At 44.4% G+C, this 25,503-nt stretch overlaps 1 protein-coding gene across 2 annotated transcripts in view; it reads right to left on the bottom strand.

Annotated features, from left to right (window-relative positions):
• The window catches only part of Snx10 (sorting nexin 10), a 64,039-nt gene extending 39,279 nt beyond the window's left edge, over positions 1-24,760 (bottom strand). The window contains exon 1 of one of the 2 annotated variants that reach the window (XM_074065171.1): positions 24,615-24,760. The gene's annotated coding sequence lies outside the window, so the exon portion shown is untranslated. Of the gene's footprint in view, positions 1-24,547 lie in introns of both variants that reach the window. The other variant, XM_074065172.1, reaches the window with a different exon arrangement.
• Between the last annotated feature and the right edge of the window lie 743 nt (positions 24,761-25,503).

The raw sequence follows: 25,503 nt of genomic DNA, 5'->3' as shown, positions 1-25,503 counted from the left end.
GAATCTAAAAGGCACACTTGGCGAAGATAGGCTAGCCAGGAAGGGCTCAATGGAAGAGCACAGAACCGACCAAATGAAACAAGATCAGCAGAAGTCTTTTTCAAAGAAAGCTAATCATATGATGTCATCAGTAATTCAAAGTCCAAAGATTAAGAAAACCCAAATACTCTAAGGAGAAGGCAGGAAAGCCAAGACAGTCTACATTCTAGAAGCAAAGGTGGCACAGTGAAGTTCTCTGCGAGCACATCTGGATTGATGCAAAAGTCAAGGTAACAGGTCGCACCTTCATAAATTTGAAAAGGTCAAAATTTAGGGGAAGTACCATCTCTGTGGAATAACACTGCCTGGGCATGGGACTCTGCACTACAAGCTGTTCTGCCTGCCTGTGTAAACAGGAAATGGACACAGAAGACACCTTATCTGAACTAGGGGTTACTGGCTGAAGTCTACAGCTCACACACCATTGGACCAGCACCCCTTCCTTCTTCTAGGAAGGAATCCTTCAGAAAGATCAGCCCTGGGACTCAAACCCACAAGTGAAAGAAAGGCTGCTGGCTGGAGCTGTGTTTATAATTGACAAAGCTGAGCCAATCCAAGTGCCCGTTAGGAAGGAAATGATTACATAAAATAGGCCACAGTAGTGGAATACAAATCTGTGAGTACTGAGATGGGGAGAGTCATGATGCATACAGTGGTGACAGCAAACTGCCATCAATGTGTGCTGCGAGTCCATGGTGCAAGTGTGCACAAATACATTTGTTACCCTGAGTACAGACTAGGTGACTGAGCTAAAGTTTACCTACCCTAATCTTGTTTATCTCTAGATAAACCTGTGACCTGTAGGTCACAAGTTCCTCTTCAGGTGGGCCAACCAAAACCAGCCAGATCTAAGATGGCTGCCAGAGTAATCACCAGATGACTTCTGACTCCATTATAATCCCAGCATGCTAAATGACACTCTCCCAGTGCCATGACAGTTGACAATTGCCATGGCAACAAGTAGACAGAACTGTAAAAAGAGTGAAAACGCATGCTCTTCTGTTAGCCTATTCCTTCCCTTCATTTCTTTTATTCTATATCTTTAACCTCCCAACCCCCAGTGGTGAAGTTGATTTGTGAGTTTATCTCCTATTCTTCGCCAACAAAAAAGTCTCCTTCACTGCTCATTATCGATACCACAATTCTGAGAATGAAAAAGGACCCAGTTTGGGGGTAAAAACTAGTAACACAATTATAAACACATACATATAACAAAGATTCCAGAGAGATACATGCCAAAGAATTAAGGGAGGGGAGCTTTAATTGTTTGACTTTATACGTATAAGGACTGCTAACAACTTAAATATATATGTAACTTCTATGATTTAAAAATATAAAGACATAAGTACAAATAACAAACAGAAAATGAACAAGAGTCATCTCTATTCCTCTTTTGCTGAATCAGGAAAAGCCAATCACAAGGAAAGAAAACAGCCTTGGGAAGTGAATCCCTGGCTTCCTCTCTGGAGCAGCTTTGGACATTTCTGTCTGCCTTAGCTGGCGTATCAGATTGTATTTTTATTCAGTTCTGAACAGTCAAAACAACACCTAATTCCTGATGCAGGATTCACATTTAGAAGAAAAACAAGAACTACAGAACAAATCAAGATAGTTTAGAAGAGAGCAAAGCCCAACCCAATACAAGTCTGTGGAGGTATCAGACCCTGACAGGTAACAGCTTCCTTGGTCTTAGGCCTCACTGACACACCTTTCCAACTCTGAGACAGACTGGAGGGGTCCCCTCTCCCTGGAGCACTGGGGCAGGAGTCAGGCGTTGTCAAAGCACTACTAATGCCAGTGTAAGTCTTCATCCTGAGCACCCCTTTTAATGTTTATTTTCCCTTTAAATAAGCTAAGAGGTTGGGTGGCTGGGTGATTTGACTCCCCAGTTGGTAGCTTCTCCTCCGGCTGCTTTGAAGGAAGGACCATCAGTCAAGCAGCCAGCAGACTGCCCTCATGCTAGCCACCAGCTGCTCTGAACACTCCTCATACACCTTGAAGAAGCTACATGGCAACCACAGCTACTTGCTGCCAAAGCACAACTCTGGCTCCTGAAGCCACTGTCCCAGCCACAACTGTTTCAAACAGTTTATGCCAGATTTCTTGTCATCACAAGCCTCGGTGAACTCTGGATGGCCCTGCAGCCATTTCCATCCAGGCCAGAGGAGGAGCACACTTGTGTCCCCTGGTGGCCCAGCATAAAGTATATGACTGGCATAAACAGTCATTCACTTGCATGAGGGACTGCTGTGATTGGTGCAAGTGTGGTCCCTCATTTGCATGAGAGACTGTGCCATGATTGGTGCTGATGGCCTTGCCACACCCCCTTTCTGACTATATAAGCAGGCTGTTCAGCTCACTCTGAGCCAACTAGAAAACGACCTCCTGTGTTGTCCCTGGTATTGCAACATTAGGCCCAATCAAAAGGGACGTTTCATGGTCTTTCCTTGCTTTTGATCTTCAGTATTAGTACAGTGGTCTGAGCTGATAACACAAGAGGATGTTGGAAGCAGCAGCAGAGAAGTGGCAGTTGCAGCAGAGCAGCAGCCCTGGTAGAGGTGACTAGAGGGCAGCTGAAAAATTCCAGAGAGTGGCCAGGGCAGAAATAATGGGGGCGGAAGGGGGCAGAGGCAATGAGGGCATGAGTAGCTGAAGATGAGAACCTGTGGGCCCTGGTCCCTGAAAGAGTTCTAGGGAGCTGTAAAGTATTAAAAGCCAAAGCCAAAACTGTAACACTACTAGTTGCTGTCAAAGGCTGGTGATCCTGACATCCTAGGCCTGAGAACTGTCACACTAGCTTCTGTCAAGCGCTGGGGATTCTAATACCCTAGCCCTGAGAGTTGTAGCACTTGTCACTGTAGGGCTGAGGTCCTAGCTCCTGAGGCCTGTAAGAGAACTGTAACACTAGAAATCACTGGCGCTACTGCTGTGGCTTCTGCTTGCTGCTGTCTACTGCCACCACTCACTGCTACTGGAAGCCGAGGATTACAACAGCTGCCAAGTGCCAGGGCTTCTGGTGGTTAAAGCCCAGAGCAATAAGCCTCCCACCTGAATGCCTAAAGCCATTCGTCTCAGCTTCCAAAGCCTGCAGCAGTAGGCCCCTGGTTCTCAGAGTTTGGAGCTGTAAGCCTCTGTGTCTACAGGTCCTACCTCCATCTAGACTTTGGGCACTTAAAGGCCCAGGACTGCCAGCACTGGAAAAATTTCTACCCTACCCAGGATTTCTATCCAGGTAGAACAAAAAGCCAGCTGATTGGTAACAACTCCACCCATCTTGCCTAGACAAGTTATTTACTTGTCATTTATCCTCCCCTTATTTCCAAGTGGATTTAAGGCAACAAACAATAGTTGACCTAAAAATGTAAAACTGCCAACACAGGAACTGTGGTACAGAAATGGCAAGGAGAGAAGAAGTAAAAATGCTATTTGAAATAGATACCCCTAACATTTCATAAGCTGATTTAATTTTTGGTTGATATAAATCAGAGTAGTACATACTATAAAACCAAAATTCGTAACGATCAGTAAAATGGTAATTCAGAAAGACATGGCTACATTATCTACTTCTACTGACTCAGTGAATAAATCTAAATTCAACAAGTTTCCTCACGCTTTCCAGAAGCCCCTGACAGTTTTTACAAGTCTCTCTGGTGACCAAATAAGTATGAAAAGACCTATTAATACTGTCTTGCTCCACTGAGGCAGGAGTTTGGTCATCTTTAATAACTAGCTTAAAAGGTAGCATCAGCGTTTTCAGAGCTCAGGTCTGGGCACTCACATCTGTGTTCAAATCCCAACTATGCTACTCACAGCTGTGGGACCTTGGACAAGTTAACCTCTCTGAGTTTCGATCTTCTCTTATGGAAAAAAGGGATCTTTTTTTTCCCCCTTTCTACTTTCTAGGAAAAAAGGGATCTTAATAGCGTCCATTTCATAAGGTTGCTACAAGAATGAAATCAGACAATGTACTTAAAGCACTGAACAAGTTGTAATAAAAATTAAGTAAGGCCACCAGCTAAATTCTTGGTATTTTTTTTCTTCAAAATATAAGACTGAAAGGTATAAAAATTATATTACTGTTAGGTTGGGGGGTAGCTCAGTGATAAAATATGTGCTTAGAATGTGTGAGGCCCTGGGCAATCCTCAGCACCACAAAAAAAGAGTACTTATCCCAATAAAAAGTTGGATTGGATACTTACATATATACATGTACATCTCCACAGATCAGTGAGAAGAGATATGTCTTTCTCGGTGGCTGCACAGCTATCCCTGTGCATTTGGGTGTAAGGAATAACTGTGCATAATCACCAACACTGTGGAAAAACTCATTTGGTTAAAAAAAATAAAAAGTAAGGTACTGGTACGGAAAATACGTATTTCATGACGACCGCCATCAGAAATGTAGGAGATGTGATGTAATACCACTTGGGTATTAAAACTCTGATATATTCCAGATGCACAACTGCTTCTAAGACAGGCTCACTCTAAATGTGGTGTCACTCCAGTGGCTCATAAGGACCTTTCCCACATCTTTGATGCTAAGGACACTTGGCCTATCTCATGTCCATCATGAAATCTGCCTTTAAGCCTCCATTTTTCAAGTTAATGATTCCTAGGTATTTAGTAACTTTTGCTACACAATAAGAGACTTAAGTGTCTTCGTGAAGATTCCAGCAAAAATACAAAAGAGTAATTAAAGCAGCTACCATTTAGAATAACATGTCAGCCCTGTGCTGAGTATGTTAGTGCATTGCCTCGTTTAATTCTCACAGCTGCCCATTTTACAGATGAAGACACCAAGACTTAGAGAGGGGAGGTACTTGCTCTAGGTCACCCTCACAATGTTACTACCTTGCTCAAAAGTAACACTGGAATTCAAACCCATCTGTCATTAGTTAACACTACTCAGTTTTCAGATCTCACTTACAAGATCACTAACCCAGGGGAGCTTACCCTAACTCCCTCCAACAGACAAGGTCAAATTCCTTTGCACCATCTTCCTCTGTAACTGACCACAATGATATTTTTACCTTTATTCTGGTAAATAGCGAAATGACGTCTGTCACCCCACCTAACTATAAACTCCAAATGGCACAGTGCCTCACTATTCTTGTTTACTTAGGACCTCTGGCTTCTTCATAGTACCAAGGACATAATGGGTCCCCTCCTCACATTGAATTGAATGGATAGAGAAAAACAATGTCAAAACCAGCCAGCAGCTTAGGGCACTGCATTAAGAAAGCACAGGTGGCCCAGTGCTCACCCACATGTGGGCACAAGAATGCCAGTTGACCAGAGGGACAAGAGGATGTTGAGGCAAAGGTCTTCTTCAGGACCAGACGACTACCTCAAAATCTAAAACCTCGCAGTGGTGACAAAGGAGGCAGTGAGATGTATGGATTCAGCAGCCATCTCTGGAGTCACACCACCTGGGTTCCTGCTAAGTGACTGGGCCACCTGCTGTGTGCCTCATAATCTCATCTATAGACCAATGACTAACAACAGAACCTACTTACAAATGAATGCATGGAAAACACCTTAGAGACTAAAGCCTTACTCTTAATAAACACATAATAATTACTGCTGCTATGATTGCTATTAGGTTAAAAAGCAAATACAAACTACATTTGTAGGAGTTACAGACCAAGGGCTGGTTTTCTTTGTGGTCACTTACTGCTAGGCAAACCATTACAGTTAAAGGATAACACAACTGTACCAATAACTCACTCTTCCCAGAAATAACCCCGAGTGACTCAGCAATCCCAGGTTACTTGCAGGTCTGAAATCATGTGACTCTAAGCCAATTTACTTATGCTAACCCAAGGATCAAAAACTATTATCTGCTTCAACAAAACAGGATTCCATTCCTTTACTTTAAGTATAATATTATGCAGGTAAGTTGCAAAAGACATAGTCTAGATATAATTTGATACAAATATCAAAATCTTAAATTTGATAGCTTCAATTCTACTTGCATAAAAGAAAGCATCCCTTTTACAATTGCTTTTCTGATTAAAAATGTGAAGTCATTTGATCTTGTATTATATACACTTATCTTGCCATGAAAAATAGCTTCAAGTATTTTGTGATTTTAAAAAGTTAAAAAGACATCACCGGCACAAGTGGTGATATTTTACTGTGAATTTGTTCATCAGATAGTGTACAGTATAAAGTTGAGTTTCCAGGGTAGGATAATGGCATCAGAGTTATCTACAAGAGTGCTTTTGCTCCTAGGTTTCACTTCTGCACACAAATGTTCCCACGATCACATCGATAGGTCTCTGTGCACTCGAGCATGTAAATTATTTACTCTTCATCAACCCAAGGATGCAATTTTTGGTGAATCATTTTTCTAAGCCAGTCTGGTTGTCTCTTTTCATCACATATGACTTCTTAATATTTGATTATGTTTCCTGCTATTTTAATCTGCTACTCTCTTCCTCTGGTCTTTTTTCTTAAAATTTTTTCAGCAGAATCACACACAGCTCACAGACTGTTTTTGATGCTCAATTATGAAAGGGAATGCAACTGAAACTGTAGTACAAAAATAGTTATTAAATCTCAGCACTTCTTCAAACAAAGTCATTCACAAGGGAAAAAAAACAAGGGTTTCAGCTAGGGCCTATGCTCAATTGTAACACAGAAATGCCAAACCTGTAGAGGAACCAAGTTCTTTACCAGAATGATCTATCCTTTGAAAACACACCCATGTAAACAAGCCATTTCAGTCTAACAAAACAAAATAAGTAATAGCATAAGATGTAATTTTCCACCTCTGAGAAAATCACGTTCTTAAGGGCTCAGGATTGGCTTATCAGTCTGTTGACAGGCTGGATTTCCCAGTGTCTTATTTTTATGCCACAAGTACACAATGAGCCTTAAGAGAACGGAGAGGGTGGAGGCAAGCAGGAGGTGGGGCTCTGTCACATGAATGATTTAACAAAAATAATCTTAGCCACCCTGGTTTTCAGAGCCCCAAATTCATCTGCCACCCAAATGATTTAACCCTTTGCTAAACTGCAGTGTTTGTAGGTATAACATTCCTTTGAAAATCCTTTTCGGAATATCACAGATCCAGCAGGTCCTCCTAAGCTGGCAGGACAATCACGAAAGGCCCAGGGAAGCAAATACTTAGCAAAGAAAGGAAGGCACCAGACTTGGGGGGGAAAGACTTCAGTTTACAGGGTCTAAGGAAATCAGACACAATAATGTGTTCTACCCTGAAAAGGTGGTTATGTCTTAAGAGGGGAGATCTCTTAAAGAGTTCTTACCAAAATAATTAAAAAAAAAAAATCAGGTATCATCAGTTTGCTAGTTAGTCCTTGGGGAAGACTGAAAGGGAGAAATGCCAGTGTCCCCAAATGCTGCAAACACAGGTGTCCCCATGCCTATCAGAGAGGAGGGGGGAGAGGGAGAAAGGAGAGGAAGAAGCAAAGGTGGGGGAAGAGAGAAAATGAGCTAATTCTACATCCTAACTCCTCTGTGTGCTCCATGAAAGCACACATGGTTTTTGTTTTGTTTTGTTTTGTTTTAAGGAATAATCTGTCTTTTTGTAAGAGATGCAAAATGGTGTATAAAAGAGGAAAATGCTGATCCATTCCTCATGATCATTCTCTCCATGAACCCTGAAGATTCTGGTAACTTGCATGCCCAAGAACCAGTTCTACACGCTGAGAGGCCACAGACCCAAATGGCCAACGGAACCACAAGGCCTTCTGTGACCTGCTGGAGTGCCAGGCTGAAGTTCTGCTCCTCTCTGCAGGAAGAAACAGAAGAAACAGGTGTGCAAAAGCAGGAGGCAGCTCTAGCCACTGCTGTTCTTTCTTGAGGCAAACTCAGCCTTGGAGATTTGGCACCCATAGCATACCAGGTGGCAGCTCCTGAACCAAACGGGGTGGAGGTGGGGTGGAGGCAGGAGCACAGGGAGATGGCTCAGGGTAGGGGGCAGAGAAGATACGGAGCCACAGCTCAGATGTGAAACCTGCATCCCACCTGGGAGAGCTGAGCAGTGTCCTTACTGTATTCATTGCCATCCCCTACCTGCTCCGTCTTCTGACACCAAGTGCACTCAACAGTCTAACTTCCAAGGCCACCAATGTCCAACCCCACGCGTTCCTAAATAGCCTTACTGTTGTCTTCCTCCAGCAGAGCTCCCACCATGCAAGTGAGAGCCCTCCTCCTCCTCTCCTGGGCAGTGGGCTGTCATGACATTCCACTACCTCTTTCTGCCAACCCTTGCCCTACTCATCATGAACAAAAAAATTAACAGCAAACACTTAGGTAGTCCTTGGGATGGCCAGGCACTTCACAAGTTAACTCATTTACCCCACACTACAGTACTTTGAGGAAGCATTGTTACCATACCCCCTTAAAGATGGGAAAACTGAGGTGTAGTCAGGCAGGGGGGCACAGGCCTGAAATTCCAGAATCAAGGGTTCTGGGTAAGCCTGAGCTGCATAAGGAGTTCAAGGAGTTCAAGGCCTGCATCGTGGGAAACTGCCTCAGAAAAAAAAAAACAAAACACCTGAGGCACAGAAAGATTACGTGGTTGTCTCAAGGTCCCACAGCTAGGGAGAGGCAGAGCCAAGAATCAAATACACCAGATTCCAACCCACAAGCTGCTCTGCCCCTCCTTGTACGACTAAGACAGCCCAGCCCACCCCACCCCCAGCCTTCCCTGAGCCCCTGGAGGACGGGTCCCGGCAAGTCTCCAGGCCATGTTCTGAGTTCAGTCGGTGTGAAGACTGGCTGGATCCTCTTCTCTCCCACCTGGATTAGGAAGCCCGGGAGCACAGGCTTGGGCTATTTCTGCATCATGTCTGTATTAGTTTCCTTCTGCTGTAATCGTAGAGGTTTATTATTTCTCATTACATATTTCTTATAAGTCACAACATGGATCTCTGCAGGACAGCCTGGGGCTGTGTTCCTTCTGAAGGCTCTGGTGCAGAACCCCTCGTCTTGGCTTCTCCTTCCAGAAGTGCCTGCTTTCCTTGACTCATAGCCCCTTCCTCCCTCTTCAAAGCCACAGCAGACCGTCTCTATGACCTTCTGTGGTCACATCTCCTCTGACCCAGCCAGGGAGGTTCTCTGCTTTAAAGGACTCATGTGATTAGATTGGTCCCAGGAAATCTCCCTTATCTTGGCCTTTAAACTAATCCCATCTTGCAAAGTCTCTTTGTCCGGGTTAGGAAATGCACTCACAGGTTCCAGAGAACAAAACCTGGCCATTACTCCATCCATCACCATCTCTGCATATGAGCCTTGAACAGTGGCCCTCTGAGAAGTACAGACCCCACCATACTGCAGCTGTCCCATCCCATCCATGCTTGTCCATGTGACCCTTCCACTGACCTCTGATTACGATGCTCATTACACCCTTGTGCTATTATCAACAGTGTTCAGTGAGTACTTGCATGAGCACATCTAAGGGATAAATTGCTATCACTGGAATTTCTGGGTGCAGTAAGGTTATGTAAGTTACTAACACTGACAGCTATCAGCAAGGTGTCCTTGGCAAAGGACTCATAGTTGAATAAGCTGTTTTTGTACCTTCCCTAATATGATCAGTTTTAAATTTTTTTCTTTGCCAATCCCAGAAAGGTGAAATAGGATCTATTTAGGTGAGATTTAACTGATTTTTTTTTTCAATTACATGTAAAAAAACGGGCATTTTTCTTGTGTTTAGGGGCCATTAATTTCTTTTATATGAATTGTTTGTTCATATCTGTGCAGGTCAGTTGTCAGTTTTTTGTTGCTATGACAAAATACCTGATTAAAACAACCAAAAGGGAGGGAAGATTAATTTTGGCTTGGGGTTTCAGTCCGTGTTCAGCTTGCTCCATTGCTATGGGCCTATGGTAAGGCACAACATCATGCCAGCAGAAAGGTGCAGCAAAGCAAAGCCAGTCACCTCATGGTAGCCAGGAAGCAGAGAGACAGAAAAGTGATTGGGAACAAGGTATACCCTTCAAAGGTATACCCCCAGTAACCCATTTCCTGCAAGTAGGCCCCACCTATTAATAACCCATTCGTTATGAACTCACCAATGGGTTAATCCATTGATAAAGTTAGTTAGTGCCTTCATTTTCCAATCTCTTCTCAATAGCACCACAAGCTGGGAGCAAAACCTTCAATACATGAGCCTTTTGTATTTTTTTCTTTTTGTATGAACATTTCATATCCATGTCATAACAATATCCTTTGACCATTTTTACAAAGTTTTTTTTTTGTGTGTGTGGCACTGGTGTTTTGAACTCAGGGCCTCATGCTTGCTAGGCAGGAGGTCCATCACTTAAGCCACTCTAACAGCCCTTTTTCGTGTTGGGCATTTTCAAGACAAAGCCTCACAATCTTATTTGCCTGGGCTGGCTTCAAATTATGATCCTCCTCCCAACTAGCCAAGATTACAGGTGTGAGCCACTGGCACCTGGCTGCAGATTTTTTAGGTAAAAAATTTTATCACTCTTTTCCTTATGGTGTCTAGATTTTGTATCACACATAGAAAGACCAACCTATTCCAAACTTACAAAATATTCTCCTTTCACTCTCCCAGAGACCAATCATCCATGAGCAGTGAGAAGTTCGGTTCTATGGTCACAGATTGCATCCTGGCATATTGGCCTTAATGAATGGAAACTAAATTTAATTTTTTAGTAACTATTGCTTTTTGATACGTGACAGTTTATAGTCACCATCCTGTGACAGTTGGTGAAGCAGGCATATAAGACTTATTTGTCTTATCTTAACAGAGAGGTAAAATTACTTCCCACAGCCACAGTGTGGTGCACACTCAAGTCAGGACTCCTGGATGTCAGTTGTTCTCTCCTTTCCCTACACTGCCTCTCTTAATGAAAGGACAACATCTATATGCATTTAAAAAAAAATGAGGCCAGGCACTGGTGGCTCACTCTATAATCCTAGCTATATGGGAGGCTGAGATCTGGAGGATCGCGATTCGAGGGCACCAGGAAAATAGTTCTGAGATACCATCTCCAAAATAACCAGAGCAAAATGGACTGGAAGTGTGGCTTAAGTGGTAGAGTACCTGCTTTACAAGTGTGAAGCCCTGAGCTCAAACCCTCCAAAAACAGTTGGGTGGAGAGAGTGGTACTAGGGCTTAAACTCAGGGCCTCACACTGACAAGGTAGCTGCTAATCAACACCTCCATCCTGACATGCATTAAAATTTTAAGGACATCTTTGAAGTTATTCCCAACAAACTCCCAAGGAATGTGAATAACTTTTCCATTCAAAACCAGTATTGATTTTAAGTGGGCCCCACAGTAATACAATTAAACAGTGACTCAGCCTCAGTGGTCCAGTCAACATTCTCATCAGCTGACAGTAGTCCAATGTCCCTATAGTGGGCCTGTGTAATGCTGCAAACGCAAATGAAAAACAAGGACTGGAAACATTCCCAAATCCCCAAGGATGCTGACAGGTTGTGAAGAGCAGTGCTTCTCAGTCTGGGGAAGTGAAGAAGGTGAGAAACAGCAAAATCACCACATACCCCAACACCCCCATACTGGGCAGTCCCATCCCAGGAGTGCACCACATGCCCCTCAAGTGCATCTACGATGGGAAAAAATATAAACCCCTTTTCAGAGAACAGGGTCTGTATTTGTGCAATCCGTGTAGGTAACACCCCTTGGGTTCTCCAATCACGCGCATCTTAACTCTCTATACAATCACGTCCATTCACACTGACCAGATGAGTCCCTAATTTTCCTGTCTCAGGCCCTTCATATCTCTTGTTCCCTTGACATTCACCCACTCCTCTTTCCTACCCAATTCGCCACCATGGCTCCATCCCACCTTCCAGGTCTACTCACCACTTCTTCAAAGAAGCTTCCCTGACTATTCCCTGAGCAGACTCTCCCAGAATACTTGATTCTTTTATTTTCACGTTAGACTTTATTGCAGTTGGTATTAGTTTCTCCAGTAATCTATTTCCTATTTATTGTCTGTCATCTCAAAAGTCCCCTGAGGACAAATCATTCATGCTTTATAACCCTAGCATTGGGCACAGCGCCTGGCATACAGTCAGTGCTCAATAGATATTGGGTAAATTAAATTTGATTGAATGCGTTCCAGCTATTTTCTCCACTTATGCATCATCATCAAGTTTCTAAGTGCCAGACAACCTGAGATGAGGGGACGAGCACAAGACCAACCCCACCTCTCCTGCCAGCCCACATTCCCCCATCTTGGTAACCCTTCATCCAGTGAACAACAGCCCAGAGCACAGTGGTTAAAGGGAACATGTTTTCCTCTGTTGTCTTCTCCCTTTCCTCTTGATCTAACTCCACCAGACTGCAGAAGATGAGTTAGGGAATAATGCTAAAATTTTACCATTAAAAAAACAAAAATCAGAAGGGCTGGAGTGGAGCGCAGATGTAGAGCTCCTGTCTAACATGCTTGAAGACCTGGGTTCAATCCCCAGCACCACAAATAACTAAATAAAAAATGACCATTGAGAAAAGAATATTTGGTTTTATACTATGTTCCAGACACTGTGCAAGGCCTAAAACATGAATTATCCATCAAATCCTCACGATAGCCCCACAAGCAAGGTATCATTATTACCCCAACTTTATAAGTAAGGAAATGATACTTAAAGAAGCCTGGATCCAAGCCCAAGTAGACAGACTCAGAAAATCCCTCACTTTTACCACAGGGGACCCACATAACTAACTGGGCATCTACACTTCCTCCTCAGAAATACATGCTTAAAAGATAGCTAGGAGTGGAGGATCCCAACCAAAAGCCCTGAGTTATTATAAAGAGTTCAAATCCTTTAAGGACGTGGGGCAGGACCAGAGTTCTGCCCACACATGACCATGGGGAAAGCCAACAGCCAGACATCTGAAAATGGCATTCTCATCTTCATACAGGAGGTTATACAGGACAGATCTGTTTAGGGTCATCAGCTACAAAGAGTCGCCTAAGGATAACTACAGGACAATGACAAGCCAATCCAATAAGCAATCATTGAGAGCCTACTGTGTGGTAATTCTAGGTTTGGTCCCAGTGAGGAATATTTTTTGATGGAATACTCCCCAAGTCCTAAGCCCTAAAGATGCCAAGACACAGATGAGAAACTGGTCACTTACAATTCAAAGCTCCGAACAGCACTGGTGACTGGGCTACAGGAAGGAGAACAGAGCAGGGGGCTTTAAAGAAAAAGCAGGACTTGACTATATCTTGAGGCTCACACTAGGACAAGCACAGAATCAGGACCAGCCTGGGTAGTTCAGCAGTAGCAATGCTTTGGGGACAAACGAGGGGCTTAGCTCCCAGGGTTGGGGGCCATGCCAGCAAAATACTGCAAGGAGGCAAATCTAGAAGGGCTGCAATGGGCGTTTTAGGATGAGGAGGTCCCTGAAAAAGGAGAGGAGGATACTGGATTGCTATCCTGTTAGAAACCTGGCAAAATACAGCCATGCCTTTTGGAAGAGAGGTTTCCCAGCATACACATGCAAACACATACACAGATACCAAAACCTAGGATACTAAATTCCCTTATACGAAACAGCACAGTATTTTTGTATAACCTATGCATCCTCTCCTGTACTTTAAATAATCTCTAGATTACTCATAAAATCTAACACAGGAATAGGCATGTAGCTTCGTGGTAAAGCAACTGCCTAGCATGCACTGAAAATAATACAATGCCTACAAATCTCTTTATTCACATGGACTCAGCATACTACTCAGTAGAGTAAATTCAAGCCTTGCTTTTGGGAACTTCAGGAATTATTATTATTATTTTTGTTTACCAAATCACAGTTAGTTGAATTCATGAATGAGGAACCCACCAATATGGAAAGCTGACTGTAAGTGGAAGCCTGACACAATGGCTATGATTCATCTGGGGATGGGTGGAGGATGGGCTGACAAGGAGAGAAATTACAGGCCAATGTTTCAGTCAGGGGCTGCTGAAACGCACCAGCCAGGGGAGGAGCTCATGGCCTTTAGATGGCCAGGGGGAATAGAAAAGTACACTTGAAAACAATAAGCAGCAGAGCACAGAGGAATTCGGGGGGCAGTGAAAATACTCTATGTATGATATTATAATAGTAGATACAAAATGGTGGGTTTTGTCAAAACCCATAGAACATCAATGCCAAGAATGAACCCTAACATAAAATCTCTGGATCTTGCGTGATAATGATGCATCAGTACAGGTCCACTGATTGTATGGATGTGTCACTCTGGTGGGGATGCTGATAACAGTAGGTTATGCACATTGGGAGAGTAGGTAGTATATGCAGACTCTACACTTTTTGCTCACTTTTGCTTTGAACCCAACACTGCTCTGAGAAATAATAACTATTAAATAACTGACAAGAAGAGCATGACCAGAGGGCATGATGGGGAAAAGGACTGGGGGATGACTCAAATGCAGGTGATGGGAAGAAAATGTGTCACCAGCAGGATGAGGAGGTTGGAAAGGGAGCCTGTTTTTAGGGTAAGAGAAAAAGAAGATGAGTTCAAATTAGGAATGTGTAGGACACCACGTAGCCCTCTTTTAGGCTAAGATAAAGAAGGATCCAGGTGTGCAGATTAGAGGAAAAATTCAACATTAAATGTTTTGCTTTTAAACTGAGAAACTCTCATTTAAAGAGAAAAGACCTTGCAACATATGGGAAATGACCATCTTTTCACCACACTCGCCACCTCTGTCATAAAGAACTGGTTCTGGGGAGGAGGAGTTTCAGTTATTTGTGGGAACAGAACAACCAGGGATTATGTGTGATCTACTGGTCAAGTTCAAATCTACCCAAAGGGACATCAACCCAAATTTGAAGAACTGCCAAGACATTGGAGGGGCAAGCAAGGAAGATTTTACTTGTGGGCAAGTCATGCCCCCCTCAACTGAGCAAGAAAAGTACAACGAATGGGAGAGGTAGACTATTTGTTCATTGTCAAATCTACCCTTTCCCTTTGCCAAGGAAAACTGTTTGATCTCTCTATGCCTCAGTTTTCTCATCTCTAAAAATAGGACAGATATATAATTCACAGATCTGCTCCAAGCCCCCTGAGATGTCCTCCTCATGATCACAGAGCATTTGTTCCTTAAAGAAAATTTTTTCAAGTATCCTCATTGTCAGATGGGATAGCAATATTTAGGAACAGAATGTTTTAAATCTAAATGCTCTGAGGTTCAGCCTCCACATGTGAAACTTACACCACAACCACTCCCTGTAAAAAATCAAGATCATCAGCTCATGGATGTCCAAGGCTGGCCTGAATTCAAGAAGGCTAAGATAAAACATAGGAAAGTCCTTCTAAAAGGGAGCAAAATGCCAAAGTTATTATTCATGACTATTTGACAGAAGTACTGACTGTAATCCAAGGGCATTTGATTCGTGCCCATCTACAGACTCAGTCTGGCCAAGTTCTCAAAACAGAGGTCACAGTTTTTCACGGTTTCTCAACCATCAGGGAAATGAGCTCCATGCAAATCATGACACTGATTTCCTGGCACAGAAACTTTGCTGTTAGGGCAGAAATAGCTCAGGTTCTCAAGTTCTGATCACCACAAGACAGGCAAATGAAAAGTAAGTTTTCCCTCTGAGACCCCAGAGCCCAAAGGTATGGTGACATAGCCTTCTAACCCAGGCAGGAACCTTCCACTCCCACGTGCAGCAAGAATACCTCTTCCGAAACTACTCTACTAAGAGGTGTCCAATCAGTAAGAAATCAGAAGATAACTGTAGTGTGATACAAAGCTCTCAGTGGGTCTCTATCTGTAACTTCAAGGCTGTTGGTTCCCTATAGACAGAGCCCTATGTTTTGGCCTGTACTTTCACCGACTGGGTTTGTAGACATAAAAGAGGAACTGGGGGTATCCATAACTACAAAGGGAAAAGCTCAGGGGAAAGCCAGAGCCCCACCCATGGCTTCCCCATTAACCCAGTAAAATCTACTGCATGACAAAGCCCAGGTAGGGGCCGGTTTCTTCACCAATATGTGAAGGGACTATTTGTGTCAGGACAAGTAAACAGAAAGAGCTTACAAGCCCTCCAACATGCAGCCCAGAAAATGAGCAGAAAACATGGGGAGGGCCTTGCACCTCCTTGGGCCAAGGGTTCATGGGTTCTCACCTTTAGTTCTCTAAGGGAGCAGGACCCAGCTGAATACATCAGAATGTATCTTTCTTCCCCCAAATTAATTAAACAGAGTCTGGTTTTACTGTTCAACATCTAAACACCACAAGAATGCATTGAAAAGCTAATAAAGGTGCAGTCATCCTCATTTTGTGTTCACCCCCCAGGTCTTACACAATATCCAAGATCTTCCAGGAAAAGGTGATTCTGAGTATGAAATGAGTGTGGTGATAATTCTGGTGTATCTCCCCTGTCACATCCCTACTTCTCTGAGACTGGTCCCAGACCAGGGAGCTTGTGCAGTGTGATCCCACCCTGACTCTCTCTCACCCACCCATACCCCTCGCCCTGCCACCAGGATCAGCTGTTTGTTCATAAGGATGGGAGTAGGACAGGGGAGGAACATGCTCTACTTTCTGTTCCTCAAAAGATGACTCTGGTTGTCTTTGGCAAAGTAGGTTGGAGGGGACACAGGAAAGAGAGACTCATCAGAAAAATGCATGATAGCTGTGTGAGATAAGGAGACAGCAAGAGGAATAGGATCAGAGACTCAACCAAAACCTCCAGAAGCTCACATATGGAGTGCAGATGAGGCATGGCTCCTAGATTTCTGGCCTGGACAAATGAATTGGAGGGTATAGGCATTATTCAGGTTGGGGAGGCCAAGGAGACTGGGGGCAAAGGAGGAAAGACCAAGAAGCTAAAGGAGCTCATGGTCACAATCTCACATCTGCACCATCCTCCTCCTTATCCCCACTCTTGCTTTATGTTCACTCTGTTCTTTTTCTTATAGAGGCCCCCAACCTATCACATTTACGCTACCACAAACTAGGGAAGTCAGGAACAACAGTGTTGGACAGTTATCTGAGATGTCTGTGACATATCCAAGGAACCACAGTCAAACTCAATGTTCAATGTCTAAACCTGAAGGTCTCAAGAGAGAGCTAGAGGTCAGGAATGGGGGTAAAATTCTATAATCCCAGCACTTAAGAGGCTGAGGCAGGACGACTGCAAGTTCCAGGCCAACCCGGGCTATAAAACAACACCCTGTAACCTTGTGTGTGTGTGTGTGTGTGTGTGTGTGTGTGTGTGTGTGTGTGTAAGAGAGAGAGAGAGAGAGAGAGAGAGACCGACCCCTAGAACCTTGTGTGTGTGTGTGTGTGTGTGTGTGTGTGTGTGTGTGTGTGTAAGAGAGAGAGAGAGAGAGAGAGAGAGACCGACCCCTAGAACCTTGTGTGTGTGTGTGTGTGTGTGTGTGTGTATGTGTGTGTGTGTGTGTGTGTGTGTGTGAAAGAGAGAGAGAGAGAGAGAGAGAGACCGACCCCTAGACATGTGTCTCAGGGAGATGATGGTTCATCAACAACACTTATTCATGCAAGTCAATAAGCCCAGCTTGTTCAGTGTCTGTCACAGCCTCTGGGTACCCTGGAACTTAGACTACTGATTCTCAGATCTCACCCTTTACCTACTGAATCCAAATGCTGAGGCCAAAAATCCGCTTTAACACCTTTCCCAGATGAGTTTCCGGCATGAAAATGTTTGAAAACCACAAATGTGCGAAGCAAGCATAGAGAAAAGCATGAGGAGAGGAGCTGCATCTGTGGGACCTAGGAAAAGTGGAGGAGCAGGCAAAAGAATGGAGAAGTGGTCAGGCAGGCAGAGAAGAGCCAAGGTGGCTCAGAGTCATAAAGGCAAAAACTGACAAGGAAAACTGCATGAGAGGACAGTGAGCACTTGAGTGGAAAATCACAAGCAGTGAGAGCCAGGCCAGCCATATTGAGGTACAACACATAGAGAAATCCAAGGGACAGGCACAGAGAAGGGGAGTTAGGCACCTTGCAGCTCTTGGGAAGACAGGGATAGGGCAACTGTGCATGTGTCTGACTTTTCAGTTCCACAGAGCTGCCTTACAATAAGCACCCATTGTGGGTGTCAACTTTAGGGGGTCCCTCTTCCTGTGTAGAGGATAGATATCAAATAATTAATTCCAAAAAACAATAGTAAAAATGATTAATGACCTCAAAAAAGAAGCACAAAAGTTAGTATTTGACCTCAAAGAGGACATGAATAAACAAATAAGCTCAAAGATAATACAAAGAGGTGAATGTAATTGAGACGACTTTCCAGGATATAACCAGTGGCAGTGAACACACAAAGGGATTAATTAATAAAACTACTATAAACCTTGAAAGAACAGTGATGAAGCCTTTCAAAGGCCTCCAGGGTCTGCCATCTGCAAAGCAAAGGCAGTCTCACCCCACGGCTGATCTCAGCGGAGAAGAATCCAAGTCGTGCGACCTCAATCTCCTTTTTAATGTTTCGTGGGTTTGATTTAATTTGGTTTTCAGACAGGGTATCAATATGTAGCCTGGGCTGGTTCTCCTGCCTCAGCCTCCCAAGTGCTGGGGTCATAGGCATGAGCCACCACACCAGGACTATCAGAAATAGATTCAGCCTGGAGATGGCAAATCTGGGTTCAGACCTCCAGGTCTAGCCCTTGTGGGTGAGCAACAAGGATGGTCACAGGAACCATGGAGTAGGAAGTCGCATAAACAAGGGTATGTCTTGTGGAAAGAAGCCATGCTAGTAAAACAGAGGTTCTGCACACCAGTAAGATCTCTGGAGGCCCCAGCTATACTTTGCACATAGGTATCCCATGTGCTCAGGAGATGTGCAGCTCAAGGATTTGAAAGAGGAGGCTGGCTGCACGCAGAGGTAGACCACGTGGAAAACACCATGCTGATGTGGGGCTCTCTTGGGGACTGCGGGGGAGGTGACCCACTGCTAATGTCAGGTTGGGTAGGTGGGGTTGTTTTCCTGAGTTCAAGGCCACATCAGAGCAAGTGTCCCACGTGAATGACAGTTCTCTAAGGTTCTGGACAAACAAGGCTTGAGTGAAAAACCTGTTTTTCCACATTTTCTCTGATAGCCAGGAAATCTGGCCAAATGCTATGGGGGTCTGAGTGAAATGAGGGAAGCACAAAGAGGAACAAAGAAGGAAAACACACACCTGAGTCAGAAAAATGGGAAAGGAAGTTAGAAAAAAGGGGATAGAAACAGCCTTACACCATTGATCCCAAAGATAAAATGTTCTGAAGGTTTCCATCTATCCCATGGTTTTTGCAAATAAACCAGGACAAACCATGGTTTTACCTGATATTATGGTTGTCCATAATATCAGTGAAAAAATTTATAATCCAGCCACCAAATTATAGCCTTTTAGGATGTACATGATGGTATGGTTAAGGATCTAGAAAACTGAGACTCCGTATCTAATAATGCACTCAGTAAGGCTTCTAATTTTTCCCTTAATAGTTTTATCAGAAAGAATGCCATCTTGACTCTAGATTTTTTTTTTTTTTCTTTTTTTTTGGTAGTACTGGGTTTTGCCCTCTCACTTGCTGGGCAGGCGCTTTACTACTTGAGCCACAACCCTGGCTCCTATCTTGACTCTGAAAGTAAACACAATGGTGGAAATCTTAGGATAGAGGGCTGGGAAAAAAAAATCGGCATAGCAGCTATGCTTTCAAATCTTTCTGTACTTACTCAAGTCATGAAATCTCTCAGAACCAGAGAAAATGTTTCCTATCTCACAGGATTAAAATGAACTAATGTAAAATCAGAATGTCCAGGGTAGGATATGGCACATGGTAAGTACCGAATAAGTGTCCTCATCTTGTTCCTAAAATGTCACCATGTGGAACAAACACACGATGTTCCTGGAAACAAGTCAGAAAGCTCCATCATGCTGTCTAGACACAGGACTGGTCCCAGGCAAAGCTGTCTCGGTCCTTTGGTGCTCACTCTTATTCCCCTCACCCCATTTTACTGTTCTTTCATCCCCAGGAATCTAGGGTTTCCTAAGAGAGAGAGGGCCCCTTGGCAGCTATTTGGAATTTAATAGGAAACGTCCAGCCTGAATCTGGAAAGAGCTCCGGCCTTCCTTTCTTTCAATTATGGATGAGTCTCCATTTTCATTACTATAATGAAGTACCTGAGGCTGGGTATCTTGGTAAATAAAAGAAGTTTATTTAGCTCATATTTCTGGAGGTTCAGAACTGTGAGCATCAGTTCTGCTAAAGGCATCAGGGTAAATGGAGTACATGAGAGAGAAAGAGATTACTTTGGCAGACAGTACACCAGACAGCAATTCAGAGGTTAAGTTCAGGCTTTTATAACAACTTTCTCCCAGGAGAATTAACTTGGGGTCCCAGGAGTACTGTCTTAATCCCTTCTGAGGGCAGGGCCTCAATTGACTTAAGGACCTCCCACTAAACCTCTACCCTCAAAGGTTTCACAGCCTGTCACATGGTCACACTGAGGACCAACCCTTGGTCCCTGGGAGAACAAACCATATGCAAAATATAGCAAATCAATACTGTATAAAATTATTAAGTCAAGCAAATCTAGTATCAACATATTATTTAGGAATATTCAACTTGATTCCAAAAGAAATAGGTAAGAAAGCTGTAAGAGCCTTCCTTTATGCCTAAGAATGCAGTGGTAGTGGTGAAAGGTTTAGGAAAACAAATTTTTTTTTTAAATACAAGCATTTTAGTTATTGGTAAATTATTAACTCTGTATTCATTACTTTCATACTTTGTATAATTACAAAAAAAAAGCCCACACTGTTCACCAGCCAGCTCTCTGGAGTGCAAGAGAATACACACATTTTTAAGCTATACATGCAAATTACAGGACACCTGCACTGTTGAAGCCAGAGAGCCAGTTTATACATTCACTGGGGGAGGGGAAGACTGAGACACACCAGTGAAAAGGTAACAGGATTAGTATTGTGCTATACCCAGGAACCAAAACTAAACAGAATGATGAATGCTGGCATCTTTAAGGGCTTGAACCCCCTAAAAGCTAGGGTAAATGCCCTTCTAAAACGCCTGGCACTCTGTACAACTCTTTCCTCCAGGAGTGCAGGCTGGGACAAACCTTTGGAAGAAGCAGTAGAAAACGGAGTGGAAATGCTGCCTTGGCAATCCAAAGGATAGGTTCTCACTGAAATGGAAACCATCCCTCACCCAGGCTAGGTGCAACAGGACGAATACGAGACTGGGAGTCAGGAGGCCTGAGTTGTACACTCAGGAATTAGAAGTGTTGTACACTTCTAATTACTATGTACAACAGATTAAGTTATTCTGCCTCTCCAGTGGACCTCAGCTGCATCGTTTGTAAACTGAGATTATTGGAATTTAAGAGTCATTACTAACATTTCTATCTGGTGTGAACCTTTTAGAGTGTGAAGAAGGTTATCACTTCCTTCCCCCAGAACAATGCACTTTTGTCCATGAATATGAAATCACACATATGCAGGACGGTAAGGGATTACAGACCCCACCTCAAGCCTATCTCTGTATCCCCAGGGTCAAGATCCTTGAGGCCTACCACAGCCTTTTAAAAACAGAGAATGCAGTAGAGAGGTGTATAGAATCACAGAGCCTAAGAGTTGCATCATTTATAGAACTAAAAGCATCTCTTCTGAAGGAACTGAGAAGCAGAAGTGGTTACTCAGGGAAAATAAATGGAAGTACCAATAATAAGAGCCGAGCTTGAATGAGGTCTGGCTGAGCCTTTATATGCATTCACAGGGGAGTGACAGAGAGCACAGATTCCGGAGCCAGTCTGCCTAGTTCAAACTGAGGCACCATTATTTACTAGTTGTCTGACCTTGGGACTTATGCTTTCCTATCTGTAAAAAGAAATGGGGGTCGGGCACAGTAGCTCAGGCCTGGAATTCTAGTTACTTAGGAGGCACAGATCTTGGGGATCACATTTTGAGGCCAATCAGAGCAAAAAGTTCCTGAGACCCCATCTCAACCAATATCTGGACGTGGTATCATGAGCCTGTCATCCCCAGCTACACAGGCAAGTAGAAACAGGAAGATCACAGTACAGTTCAGTCATAAAGCAGACCTACCTCAAAAATAACCAATACACAAAAAGCTGGTAGAGTGGTTCACGTGCTGAGGTCCTGAGCTCAACCCCCAGTACCCTCCCCCCACAAAAGGGAGGAAGATTAAAAAAAAATCTATCTCGAGAATTGGTAATATACATAATATACATAGGTAAATAACTATTACCTATTACAAAAACCTCAGACACATTTGCCGGGTGGTAAAATTGTGAGCCAAGAAGTTAAGGGAAGTCATAAACCCCTTGATGCCTTTGTTTCCCCAGATGTAAACTGAGGACAATAATAAACTCTGCTTCATAAGTTTGTTGTGAGACCTAATGAAAAAGTCTCTTTTTTTCCATGCTGGGGATCAAACCCAGGATCTCATGTCTGCTAGGCAAGTGCTCAACCACTGACCTATATCTCCAAGTCCCCAAAAAAAAACCCTTGTTACAATGCCTGACACATAAATGCTCAATATACAGCAGTTATTATGAATTCTGGAGGGAAAAAGATTATCTTTACCCTTTTTTACATTTCTGAATAAAAGATAATGCAGACTTAAGGATGGCTAGGTGGCCTGCCAACCACATCTCAGCTAGCAAACAATTTTCAACTGATTTCAACTCCTTTGGACCTGAAACCAGAAGTTGTTACTACTACCCTAGACAACAACCTCTGGTTTGAATAGGGTTTAGAGAATCTAAGTGTTAATTTAAACCTACTATGTTACTAACAGACAGAAAGACCTTTGGTGATAACAGCCCAAAGTCTGGGGGCTTCCCTTTAGTAAACCATGACCTTGGCCAAAGTTTTTCTTTGCCACACTTTGAAATGAAAGACTTTGTAGGCTGGACCCTGTTCTCAACCAGTTCTCCGCCTTTCACAAGTGGTTGTTAAACCACAGCCCTAACACCAAAAGAGGAAAAAAAAAAAACTATCTTCCCAGTGACCACACTACCAAAATGAATCCTTAAAATGAAAGCAGTGCCATGCTAGAGCTGAAAAAAGATACTCTAAAGTCAAGTAGAATGGCTGTACTATAACACGAATGTTACTCTTTAATTAACACCCTTTTATTTGAAAAATAATAAAGGTGTTTGCTTCTATTTTTAGGATAACAATCAAACTCAGAAGGTCTTCCCATTAGTAAAATAAGAGGAAATGAGTAGCGCAGCCTAAAGCAGTGGGGAGAGAACCCCCTAGTGTAACCAAGAGACATCCGCACCACCATCACCATCCTCCTTTCTGAGGGGCAGGCCAGCCTCACCCAGTCCCATTGTGTCAACACCGCTGTCCAGAACCAGGAAGTAAGAAGGCAAGGCACTGACAGAAGAAACGGGAGAATCAGAAGTCACTGCTAGTCGTGGTATTTCATATCTCCATATAACTTAATTTTAAATGTATTCTATTTTTGAATCTTCATTCAAGGTAGTCCTGTCAGTCAAACTCAACTGTACTGCTGTTTTAAAGAATAAACAAACAGGGCTGGGGTGTAGTGAAGTGGTATGGTACTTGCCTACCTAGCATGCTCAATAAATGCCCAGCACAATAAATGAATGAATAAAAAAATTTAAAACTCCAGCCATTTCCGGCCTTAAGAAGAGGCATCACTGGAACTCATGGTAGACCCCTCAACCTCATCTCCACGCTCCGACTGAGAAGCCCTTGGAGAGGTGGGCCAATATGGTTGGAGGGGTTCCCCTCGATCCACACCGACTAGACCACTCCCAGGGGAGGGGAGGGTGTTCTTGCCTTCCAAACCCCTGTCCCAGCTCCCACCGTGGAAGTGCCTCTGGCGTGGGAGTCAGAAACTCGCCAGGTTCTAGGCCTCTTTCTGCTCCCAACCGGCTCACTCACCCTGCGGAGGGCACTTTCCTCCCGGACCTTAGTTTCCCCATCTGGGAAATGAAAGGTTTGATGGAGATCACGTGGAACCTCCTCCTGCTCTCAATTTCCATCTGCATTATTCTTACACATAAACGTGTCCAGCAGAAATAGAAACCCTTCCTTTCAAGTAGGACGCGTTGCTCTACATTCTGTGACCATCCCCTCAATAATCCGTGTAATTTTAGAAAAGTCTGATGCATCCAGAGCTGAAAAACAGGCTGTTGCTTTCCGGTGTTACCAAACCTGATCAGTGTGGATTTTCTCCCCGGCCTTCTCCGTTAATCCCACAATCCCACGGAAAAGCCTTGCCTACCCTTCTCAATTTCTAAACTCAAAAACACCTTTTCTTGTATTTAAAGAAAAAAAATCCCCACCCCAACCCGGCCTGGGGGAAGGTGTCACAGCACTTTTTCTGAAATCTGCTGTTCCACTCTGTTCCACCCTCTCCAGGGCTTCATTTTAGCCGTGAACCCCGGATTTGGTAGGTCTCACCCCTCACCCCTGGCCAAGCCTACCACGTCCCCTCCCCGGCAAGCACAGCTGCCCCGGGGGGACCCGAGCCCTCGGGACGCCGGCACCTGCGCGCGGCAGGAAGAACCTACGCGTTCCATGGAGGAGGAAGAGGCCTTGGCCGCGGTCCCCAACCCGGGCAGGTCTGCTGTCACTTACGGGCGGTGCCTGGGCCAGGCTGGACAGAGCTGGGCCGGCGGCGTGCGGCGGACTTTGCTGACTCAAAGGCGCGGCGCGGCGGCGACGAGCGCACACGAGCGCAGCCCCGCGCTCCCCACGCGCACCGCGCACCGCGCACGCCGCGGCCCCGCGCCCGCGCTCTGCGGCCGGCCGCCCAGCCCCGCGCTTCCGCCGCGCCGCGCCGCCCGGCCCAGGTGCCGCCCGCCCCGCCCCACGCCGGGCGGGCACTCGGCAGACTCCGCGAGGACCGCGGCCCGGGAGTCTCCCGCTTCCCCGATTCGGAGCAGGAAGGAAATGCACCCGTTGCTGGGATACCGACGCGCAAGGCCACCTTGGGCTTCCCAAGCTCGGCTTCCTGGTTACCCCGAGGATTGATGATGGGCTGGGGATTGGACCCACAAGGTGACAAACAAGAACAGCAGGGCGTTGATAGTGAAATCTAGGTGGCGCATGTGAGGGTTTGCGGTACATTTTTCAGCTTCTCTGTATCTTCATAAGCATGGCGTGAGGGGAAGCTTGAGATCTGCCAGTAAAGCAGATCTTCATAAATAGCGCCTTGCACTGGGTCCCTTCCACCTGTTTGCGTGGAAAACAGCAATGAGCGCTTAAAGTGCTGGGGGACTAAATGACACCGAATGATCTTTCAAGTTTGAGTTCTCCCATTAGCCACACCCGCAGAGCATCGGTCGGCACTTACCGCTGATTATCCCCGGACCTGAAATTTACACGTCTATGGTCCACGTCTGCATTGACTTTCCTAACAGAACTTGTGGACATACAAGGTGTTTGGATTCTGAACTTGTATCTCTGCATCCTAAATTACTGAGATTTAATTTCCTAAACTCTCACCCAAGTCATTATGTATGTA

This window comes from Castor canadensis, chromosome 2 (genome assembly GCF_047511655.1).
Source record: "Castor canadensis chromosome 2, mCasCan1.hap1v2, whole genome shotgun sequence".
NCBI lineage: Eukaryota > Metazoa > Chordata > Mammalia > Rodentia > Castoridae > Castor > Castor canadensis.
This window is presented reverse-complemented; position numbering and strand designations above follow the sequence as displayed.